The 11,390-nt window shown below is 42.1% G+C and overlaps 1 protein-coding gene across 2 annotated transcripts in view; it reads left to right on the top strand.

Annotated features, from left to right (window-relative positions):
* The first annotated feature begins 6,310 nt into the window (after positions 1-6,310).
* Positions 6,311-11,390, top strand: part of LOC115155498 (FERM, ARHGEF and pleckstrin domain-containing protein 1) — a 132,549-nt gene continuing 127,469 nt past the window's right edge. The window contains exon 1 of one of the 2 annotated variants that reach the window (XM_029702159.1): positions 6,311-6,635. The gene's annotated coding sequence lies outside the window, so the exon portion shown is untranslated. The remainder of the gene's footprint in view (positions 6,636-11,390) is intronic. The other variant, XM_029702158.1, reaches the window with a different exon arrangement.

The following is an 11,390-nucleotide window of genomic DNA, read 5'->3' as shown; positions in this document are numbered from 1 at the left end:
TTTATGAAAGCCACATTAGCGGCTAATTAGCGTTTCATTTTAGGAGGTAATTACAGGTGAATATATTGATACAATTTACCATGTCTGAGAGAGATTTGCGCGGTTATCATGTTAAGCCAATATGAAACACAGAGCTTATATGAAATAGTTATAAAATCCCAGACGCAAAAAATAATGGTGAAAAAATTATTAGAACCATTTCTGGGGTTTACCGCTAGGTTTTATGGGTATAATGACTGATGCTATTGTACTCAATGTATTGTAGGTGTAGGGTTATTATTATTATTATTATTGTACCTTTATTTCAACAAGGAACACAGACTGAGACCAAGGTCTCTTTTACAGCTGGGCCCTGCCTATACATGTTTGCACATACAGTTTAGGTACAATGATTAAAAAACTAGACAAGACTAAACAAAACGATCACAGATAACACAAAAAAATACAGCAACAGATTACATTTACACATAGGTTATTCCCCTAACAGCACAAGAACTTGCATTACCCGAAACAGTTACAAGCAATACAAAAATAAAAATCCTCCAATAAATATTTAAAATGGGCAAGGGGTACAAGAGTCTCAAGTTTAAGTTCAGTCTGCAGGCTATTCCATAGGCAAGGAGCGTAACGTTTTGTTATACCCAACTCTGTGGAAATCGCATGGGCCTCAAGTGTAATCCATGCTTGAGACCTGGTTTTAGGAATTATAATTATAATATTGATGAGTGATGATAAATAAGAAAGTAGCTTATTCAGAAGTGCTTTATAGACAAACACGAGAGCATGTTGTTCTCGTCTCACGGACAGTGGTGAGTTCTGTAGCTAGCACCCATAATAAACCTAAGTGCGCAATGATAAGTAGCATCCAGCGATTTAAGTGTTGATGCCGTAGCATGCGTGTAAATAATATCACCATAATCTATGACAGACATAAAAGTAGCTTGCACAATTTGTCTTCTATTTGTAGAGGACAAACATGTCCTGTTTCTATAGAGGAAGCCTAGCTTGATTTTTAGCCGTTTACAAAGTTCATCAATATGCATTTTAAAAGACAGGTTATCATCCAACCATATCCCTAAGTATTTATATGCAGAGACCTGATTAATTCGAGAGTGCAAGTGTATTTTCAACCAACTTTTTTTTTCATAAAATGTGTTTTCTTTGCATTTAAAACAAGTTTCAGCTGTATAAAAGACCCTTGTAATATCTTAAAATCTGTCTCCAAAAGTGATTATGCTTGGTCAGCCATTGAAGCGGTAGACTACATGACAGTGTCATCAGCATATAAATGAATTTGACACTTTCTTATCTCATCACCGATATTGTTTATGTAGAGAGTGAACAGTAATGGACCAAGTATAGAACCTTGTGGGACCCCTTTAACCAACTCCAATGGCTCCGACTGGATGCCGTCGACTCTAACAGCCTGACTTCTATCCTTTAGATAGTCATGAAACCAACGACAGGCATCCAATCCCAGTCCTATTGACGACAGCTTACCCAAAAGTATCGCATGGTCTACAGTGTCAAAAGCTTTAGATAAATCTATGAACAAGGCGGCACAGTACTTTCTATTATCTAGGACATTAGTAATATAATTTACAACACGTACAGTGGCCGTAATAGTACTGTGTTTAGGTCTGAAGCCAGATTGATTACTATAAAGAGTATTGTTAACAGTTAAAAAAGATTGTAGTTGCCTATTCACCAATGACTCTAGAATTTTAGCCAAACAGGAGAGCTTAGAGATTGCTGATAATTATCCAATTCACTACCATCACCTCCCTTGAGGAGTGGTAGAACAAAAGCTGTTTTCCAAGATTTAGGAATCTTTCCTACGACAAGTGTTTGATTGAAGATATGCATCACTACACCAGCAATAATAGGTGCCGCACACTTGAGTAAATTAGGATCCAGATTGTCAGCGCCTAATGATTTCTTAGAATCTATAGCAGATAGTGCAGATAAGACCTCATCTTCTGTGACTTTTTGAAAATTAAAAACCGGCTTACTCTTTTCCACATCAGCTGAAGGCAGAGGGACTGAAACTATAGACCCGTCAGGATCATGTTGGCCATTTTTTCTTTCAAAAAGAAAACCAGCAGAAATAAAATGTCTATTAAAAACATCACAAATTTCAGTTTGGTCACTGATGATCACAGATTCCGATGTAATTTGCTTCGGCATGGAAGTCAAGGAGTTTCCTCGTTTAAGTGAGTTAACAATTTTCCAGAATTGAGCGGGATCACCAGCAGACTCTGTCATAGCAGCAAGAAAATACCTAGATTTTGCCTTTTTATTCCTCCGGTCCATTTATTTCTCAATTGCCTAAAAAGCAGCCAATCAACTGTTTCACCAGTTGTCCTCGCCAAGGCCCATGCTTGATTCTTTTGCAGAAAAAGGATTTTCAAATCACAGGAGAACCAAGGGTTAGTTCGATTTTTGACCCTAAGTCGCTTTAACGGGGCGTGTTTATCAGCCATAAAGGTAAACATTTATGAAAGAAAGAGAACGCTAAAACTGGGACCATTATGCAGTTTCCGGATAAAAGGTAAAGGCTTGCTTTGAGAAGTGTTTATAGTTTCTCTTTAGAATTATACGGGGGTCAGGGTGTTTTAGCCTAGTATCTCTGATACATGCAATAGGGCAGTGGTCACTGATGTCATTAGCAAATAACCCACTAGCTATATATTTGTGAGGTGTATTAGTTAAGATAAGGTCTATTAATGTAGATTTTTTTGGGGGGTCTTTTGGATTAGGACGGGTAGGTATAGTTATTAGTTGAGTAAGATTTAGTTCGTTAAAAAAGTATTTTAATTTAAACGATGCTTGCCCACAGCCAGTCAAGATTGAGATCGGCGATAATCAATAATTCAGAGTTTACATAATTAGACATTAACTCAAACAATTTGCATAGTGCAGATACCAGAGCTGAGGGTGGGCGATAAACTCCCGCTAGCGTTAATAGTGCATTATGACCAAGGACCACATTTAGAACTAAGCATTCATACTGTTTCGAAACAGAAGTTGAAATGGACACAGTGACATCTAGGTTGCATTTAACATATATGGCAATACCTCCACCTCTACCCACTCTGTCTGCTCTGTAGACATTATACCCAACTAACAGAACATCTGAGTCTGGAACAGAGACACAGAGCCAGGATTCAGATATCCACCTCTACCCACTCTGTCTGCTCTGTAGACATTATACCCAGCTAACAGAACATCTGAGTCTGGAACAGAGATAGAGCCAGGATTCAGATATAATCAATATGTCAGCATGTGATTGTGAGACCAGTATTTCAATCAAATCTAGCTTTTGGATCAAGCTTCTAGCATTCAAATGAATAATTCCTAGGCCACTATTTCGAGAGCTCATATCAGATGGAGCATTCAATGTAATATTAGATGAGCGATGCTTCATCGTGTAGCTACTGACAGGCCTGAGTTGGATGGAGAGGAGATTACTTCTAACAATACCCCTCTGCCTGTATGAGGAAGTGGCAACACGGTACCTTGACAGTAGTGTAACAATAACATAAAGTCCATAAAAAGTTTAATCCATGTTAGCAGCACCTATAGAGCTATTTAAAGCTATGGGGGGAGCAGTGAGTATAGTCTGATGGGGAATCGACCAATTCCGAGTATCAACCCCCATGGCTATATATTGTATTTTGTTAGCATATATTGTTAGTTGGTGGTATGAAATAGTGGTATATAGGTGTAGGGTTAGTTGGTGGTATGAAATAGTGGTATATAGGTGCAGGGTTAGTTGGTGGTATGAAATAGTGGTATTTTGGTGTAGGGTTAGTTGGTGGTATGAAATAGTGGTACACCATACAGTGCATTCGGAAAGTATTCAGACCCCTTGTACTTTTCCACATTTTGTGACGTTACAGCCTTAATCTAAAATGGATTAAATAAAATTCCTCATCAATCTACACACAATGCCCCATAATGACAAAGCAAAAACTGTTTTTTTAATGTTTGCACATTTATAAAAAACAAAAAATGACTTATTTACATAAGTATTCAAATAAAATAGAATCAAATGTATTTATATAGCCCTTCTTACATCAGCTGATATATCAAAGTGCTGTACAGAAACCCAGCCTAAAACCACAAACAGCAAGCAATGCAGGTGTAGAAGCCTGGTGGCTAGGAAAAACTCCCTAGAAAGGCCAAAACCTAGGAAGAAACCTAGAGAGGAACCAGGCTATGAGAGGTGGCCAGTCCTCTTCTGGCTGTGCTGGGTGGAGATTATAACAACATGGCCAACATGTTCTAATGTTCATAAATGACCAGCAGGGTCAAATAATAATAATCACAGTAGTTGTCGAGGGTGCAACAGGTCAGCACCTCAGGAGTAAATGTCAGTTGGCTTTTCATAGCCGATTATTGAGAGTATCTCTACCGCTCCTGCTGTCTCTAGAGAGTTGAAAACAGCAGGTCTGGGACAGGTAGCACGTCCAGTGAACAGGTCAGGGTTCCATAGCCGCAGGCAGAACAGTTGAAACTGGAGCAGCAGCACGGCCAGGTGGACTGGGGACAGCAAAGAGTCATCATGCCAGGTAGTCCTAAGGCATGGTCCTAGGGCTCAGGTCCTCCGAGAGAGAGAAAGAAAGAGAGAATTAGATTTGAGAGAGCATACTTAAATTCACACAGGACACCGGATGAGACAGGAGAAATGCTCCAGATATAACAGACTGACCCTAGCCCCTCGACACATAAACTATTGCAGCATAAATACTGGAGGCTGAAACAGGAGGGGTCAGGAGATACTGTGGCCCCATCTGATGATACCCCCGGACAGAGCCAAACAGGCAGGATATAACCCCACCCACTTTGCCAAAGCACAGCCCCCACACCACTAGAGGGATATCTTCAACCACCAACTTACCATCCTGAGACAAGGCCAAGTATAGCCCACAAAGATCTACACCACGGCACAACCCAAGGGGGTGCACCAACCCAGACAGGAAGACCACGTCAGTGACTCAACCCACTCAAGTGACGCACCCCTCCTAGGGACGGCATGGGAGAGCACCAGTAAGCCAGTGACTCAGCCCCTGTAATAGGGTTAGAGGCAGAGAATCCCAGTGGAGAGAGGGGAACCGGCCAGGCAGAGATAGCAAGTCTCAAAACAAATCAAATCATATTTGTCACAATGTGCCAAATAGAACATGTATAGTAGACCTTACTGTGAAATGCTTACTTACAAGCCCTAACAAACAATGCAGTTAAAAAAATGTAATTTTAAAAAATAACAAAAACAATTAAATAAGAATAATATAAGTAACAAATAATTAAAGAGCAGAAGTAAAATAACACTAACGAGTCTATTAAAGTCAGGTTAAAAAGGTCAGAGGTAGGCTTGGCGATGACAGGGGCAGCAACCTTAAAGAAGAAAGGGTCTAACCCAGGGTCTAAAGCTTCCTGCCATCCAGGACCCTCTATACCAGGCGGTGTCAGAGGAAGGTCCTATAAATTGTCAAAGACTTCAGCCACCCTAGTCATAGACTGTTCTCTCTGCTACCGCATGGCAAGCGGTACCAGAGTGCCAAGTCTAGGTCCAAAAGGCTTCTTAACAGCGCTTACCCCCAAACCATAAGACTCCTGAACATCTAATCAAATGGCTACACAGACTATTTGCATTGCCCCCCCCCCCCCCCCATCTTTTACACTGCTGCTACTCTCTGTTTATTATCTATGCATAGTCACTTTAACTCTACCTACATGTACATACTGTATTACCTCAATTACCTCGACTAACCGGTGCCCCCGCACATTGACTCTGTACCGGTACCACCTGTATATAGCCTCACTACTGTTATTTTACTGCTGCTCTTTAATTAATTGTTCCTTTTATTTCTTATTCTTATTCATTTTTTTTTAACTGCATTGTTGGTTAAGGGCTCTTTAATTAGTTTTAACTTAAAAAATATATATAATTTTTTTACTTATCTATTTTTTACTTCTTTTTCTTAAAACTGCATTGTTGGTTAAGGGCTACACCTGTTGTATTCATCTGGGTTTGGCAGATGCCAGGAGAAAGCTATTATTTAGGAAATCATCCAGCCTGTGACTACCTTACACTTCTCTTGGCCGTGAGACATAGTACCCTTTGACAGTAAACACTTCTGTATTCTACTACATTTTGAAATGCACTGAACTTCATAAATGAGTGAATAGTAACTTGAATATCAAGTAGGCCTCACTGTACAGACTCGGAATGCCCATCACTACTGTGCTGGGCTTTGTAGGCCTAGGCCTAATGTAGCCTATGCCCCATATTCTACAGCTAGATGGAGCTATGTGGCTATAATAACATTTATTTGGCAAGGAATGGGCTGCAAGTAGGTGCAATGCCTTGCACAATAGCTGGAGGCACTGCGCCTCCTTGATAGTTGGAGTAACAAGACAAGAGAGGATCTGCCACTAATTTCAATGTAATCCTGTCTATCTCACAGTCGGCCGACATGGCGACCATGAAGAATCTTCTCGCTGGAGAAACCAGCATCTGAACTCAATTTGGTTCCACAGAAGCAGCTTGAACTGCGTCTGGAAGTGGATGTAAAATATTTTGTCAATTGGGAAATATACACGGGAATTGTCCACAGTTTTAAGACGGGGTAAGATTTAATACCGTTCGTTTCCCTATGTGCAAAACGGCAGTGTGCAACTTGTTTCAGAAGAGACGATTATAGATAAATCGTAGAACTATCCCCAATTGCCTTGGATTTTGAAGCATGACGAATTTTAACATCATGATCACCCTATAATTGTCGCAGATAGTTATAAATCGTTATTACAATCAAGTAGTGAATGAATGGAAGATTTAACCGTGTTTTTGCCCCGTCGTTCTTGATAGGTAGACTATCTTGCGACCGAGAGTGGTGATAAAAAGCAATAGTCATGCACTACACTACATCTGATGGACAAGACCAAAACTGAATGGGAGAACATCTCATGACCATAGACCATAGCCTTCATACAATATTTTTGGCATGAACAATGGGTGTTGAATATGCGGCATTTACTTAGACATCCCTCAATAACGTTTGCAATTTAAATGTGTCACAGTACGCATGGTAGCCTAACATAAATATCCAAGGATAGGCTACTGTACTCCTCTAACCTACAGGCCGGTATGTGCGTAAAATGTGATAAATACTTCGATCAATAACAATTTCCCCAATAATCCAGTAACGTTCTCGTTTTCTCAAAAGGCATGAAAGATACATAGCCTGAAAGCTGTTTGTCAGTTTATATTTATTTGATATGGTGTGCGTAAATTGCTCACCAAACTGTCAAACAGTCACCCCTCCGCCATAGATACACTCATTAACAATCTTGTATTGTGGAGAAGGCAGACTAATGTTATGTAATTTGATAGGTCCCATAGGAACCTCAGTCATAGAGGGGTTTCGTTTGTTTCCCCGGTGTGGGGGTCTTGCATCATTTCAGAATTCTGGGTATATTTCTTGAAATCATGTTCAATCATACAAACCCCCTTTAACACATAATTTACAATGGCATGATGGTATTCAAATTAGAACTTGAAATTCGGCATTCAGTTGAATGCATAGGCTCCAATATGAGAGCCACACCCAGGTATTAATGTCTGTGGAACTGAAGCATGTTGCTCAATCCAGTGGAAATGGGAGTGGATTTTCAGCACGTCTCAGGCAGACCGTTGGCTGAACTACACCATCCTCAAGCCATTCAGCTGGCTGTAATCAAATCCAGCTGTGCAGTTGCAGAAATGTTGCCTGCATGCGTTGGACTGCTCTGAAGGGCTCTGTGTGCTCCTGATGCCTGCTGCATATAGACAGAGGAGCCTCTGTTACAGACCAAACGGCCTGCCAGAGAGCCAGCCACCACAGCACTATTTTACGCAGTTGAGGGGAATTTGAAGCAAACAAGTTCAAAGCCAGGGTTAATCACCCTTTATAAACTGGGTGGTTTGAGCCCTGAATGCTGATTGGCTGAAAGCCGAGGTATATCAGACCGTATATCATGGGTATGACAAAACATTTATTTTTACTGTTAAAATTACGTTGTTAACCAGTTTATAATAGCAATAAGATACCTTGGGGGGGTTGCCAATATACCACGGCTAAGGGCTGTATCCAGGCACTCCACGTTGCATCGTGCGAACCCCCTCTGGCCCTGTTGCTTTTTAAAAAAAATTATATGTTCCCTGGCATTGTACACTATAGTGTCCATTCTTGATCTAGCATACCATTCGTATGCCACAGCCCAGCTGTCTTCCACAATAACAACATAGTAGTAACAGAGCTGTGACTGTGAGTTTCACTAGCCAAATACTGCCTTCTTATTCAGAGGGCCACATACTGTAGGGCAACACATGGTAGACTGGCTGTTGAGCTTGGGTGCAGGGAAGGTGAAGTGTCAGTTGAGATTATCATTGTCTGCTCTCTCATAGCCCTTAAGATCCTACATCTGTAGCCCTGGTCTCTCTATTCTCATAGACCTGGGTCTCTCTATTCTCATAGCCATGGATCTCTCTATTCTCATATCCCTGGGTGTCCCTTTGTCTCTCTATTCTCATAGCCCTGGTCTCTCTATTCTCATAGACCTGGGTCTCTCTATTCTCATAGCCCTGGGTCTCTCTATTCTCATAGCCCTGGGTCTCTCTATTCTATTCTCATAGCCCTGGGTCTCTCTATTCTATTCTCATAGTCCTGGGTCTCTCGTTTCTCATAGCCCTGGGTCTCTCTATTCTTATAGCCCTGGGTCTCTCTATTCTATTCTCATAGTCCTGGGTCTCTCTATTCTCATAGCCCTGGGTCTCTCTATTCTATTCTCATAGCCCTGGGTCTCTCTATTCTATTCTCATAGCCCTGGGTCTCTCTATTCTCATAGCCCTGGGTCTCTCTATTCTCATAGCCCTGGGTCTCTCTATTCTATTCTCATAGCCCTGGGTCTCTCTATTCTATTCTCATAGTCCTGGGTCTCTCGTTTCTCATAGCCCTGGGTCTCTCTATTCTTATAGCCCTGGGTCTCTCTATTCTATTCTCATAGCCCTGGGTCTCTCTATTCTTATAGCCCTGGGTCTCCCTATTCTCATAGCCCTGGGTCTCTCTATTCTATTCTCATAGCCCTGGGTCTCTCTATTCTATTCTCATAGTCCTGGGTCTCTCGTTTCTCATAGCCCTGGGTCTCTCTATTCTTATAGCCCTGGGTCTCTCTATTCTATTCTCATAGCCCTGGGTCTCTCTATTCTTATAGCCCTGGGTCTCTCTATTCTATTCTCATAGCCCTGGGTCTCTCTATTCTTATAGCCCTGGGTCTCTCTATTCTATTCTCATAGCCCTGGGTCTCTCTATTCTCATAGCCCTGGGTCTCTCTATTCTCATAGCCCTGGGTCTCTCTATTCTCATAGCCCTGGGTCTCTCTATTCTATTCTTATAGCCCTGGGTCTCTCTATTCTTATAGCCCTGGGTCTCTCTATTCTTATAGCCCTGGGTCTCTCTATTCTTATAGCCCTGGGTCTCTCTATTCTTATAGCCCTGGGTCTCTCTATTCTTATAGCCCTGGGTGTCCCTGGGTCTCTATTCTCATAGCCCTTTCTCATCTTTGCTTGGCTTCAACACCCCCCGCCCCCCCCACCCCACCCGCCTTCATCACGCTCCAATGCCCCAGTTGGTGAGGTCTACAGATGACATCAGCAGGCTGGAATGTGTGATGAACAGAGAATGAAGCAGGACCTCTAGGTGTGGATTGTCCTGCTTCGGCTGCCTCAACCCAGAATGCTCCTGCAACTGGTCAACATTCCACCACCTGGAGCTTGTCATTCATTGACTAGCTCCACACAGCCCAGATGGTATGTCCTTATTAGCAGCTGGATGTCTGTGAACCACACAGCCCAGATGGTATGACCTTATTAGCAGCTTTATGTCTGTGAACCACACAGCCCAGATGGTATGACCTTATTAGCAGCTTTATGTCTGTGAACCACACAGCCCAGATGGTATGACCTTATTAGCAGCTTTATGTCTGTGAACCACACAGCCCAGATGGTATGTCCTTATTAGCAGCTTTATGTCTGTGAACCACACAGCCCAGATGGTATGTCCTTATTAGCATCTGGATGTCTGTGAACCACACAGCCCAGATGGTATGTCCTTATTAGCATCTGGATGTCTGTGAACCACACAGCCCAGATGGTATGTCCTTATTAGCATCTGGATGTCTGTGACCCACACAGCCCAGATGGTATGTCCTTATTAGCAGCTTTATGTCTGTGAACCACACAGCCCAGATGGTATGTCCTTATTAGCATCTGGATGTCTGTGAACCACACAGCCCAGATGGTATGTCCTTATTAGCAGCTTTATGTCTGTGAACCACACAGCCCAGATGGTATGTCCTTATTAGCAGCTTTATGTCTGTGAACCACACAGCCCAGATGGTATGTCCTTATTAGCAGCTGGATGTCTGTGAACCACACAGCCCAGATGGTATGTCCTTATTAGCATCTGGATGTCTGTGAACCACACAGCCCAGATGGTATGTCCTTATTAGCATCTGGATGTCTGTGAACCACACAGCCCAGATGGTATGTCCTTATTAGCATCTGGATGTCTGTGACCCACACAGCCCAGATGGTATGTCCTTATTAGCAGCTTTATGTCTGTGAACCACACAGCCCAGATGGTATGTCCTTATTAGCAGCTGGATGTCTGTGAACCACACAGCCCAGATGGTATGTCCTTATTAGCATCTGGATGTCTGTGAACCACACAGCCCAGATGGTATGTCCTTATTAGCATCTGGATGTCTGTGAACCACACAGCCCAGATGGTATGTCCTTATTAGCAGCTGTATGTCTGTGAACATTTACATTACATTTACATTTAAGTCATTTAGCAGACGCTCTTATCCAGAGCGACTTACAAATTGGTGCATTCACCTTATCCACACAGCCCAGATGGTATGTCCTTATTAGCATCTGGATGTCTGTGAACCACACAGTCCAGATGGTATGTCCTTATTAGCAGCTGGATGTCTGTGAACCACACAGCCCAGATGGTATGACCTTATTAGCAGCTGGATGTCTGTGAACCACACAGCCCAGATGGTATGTCCTTATTAGGGGCATTCTCTCTCTCTCGCTCGGTTGCTTTGTTTTGTAGTTCACTTGTGCTAGTATTCCAACGCTAATTTGGTAATTCGTTCAAACAAGTCCCTTCTCTTGCTGATGTTGTTTCATCATATATTGATGGGCTTGCCTTTTGAAAGTTCTTACAAAGAGTCAGTTATGTCACACATGTAGCTATCAAAAATATATGGAAATGTCTGCTCTACTCAGAATTACAACCAACTAATTGCAGCATTACCTCAAAAATGGAAAAGTCAAT

The sequence above is a fragment of the Salmo trutta genome, chromosome 20 (genome assembly GCF_901001165.1).
Source record: "Salmo trutta chromosome 20, fSalTru1.1, whole genome shotgun sequence".
Classification (NCBI taxonomy): domain Eukaryota; kingdom Metazoa; phylum Chordata; class Actinopteri; order Salmoniformes; family Salmonidae; genus Salmo; species Salmo trutta.
This window is presented reverse-complemented; position numbering and strand designations above follow the sequence as displayed.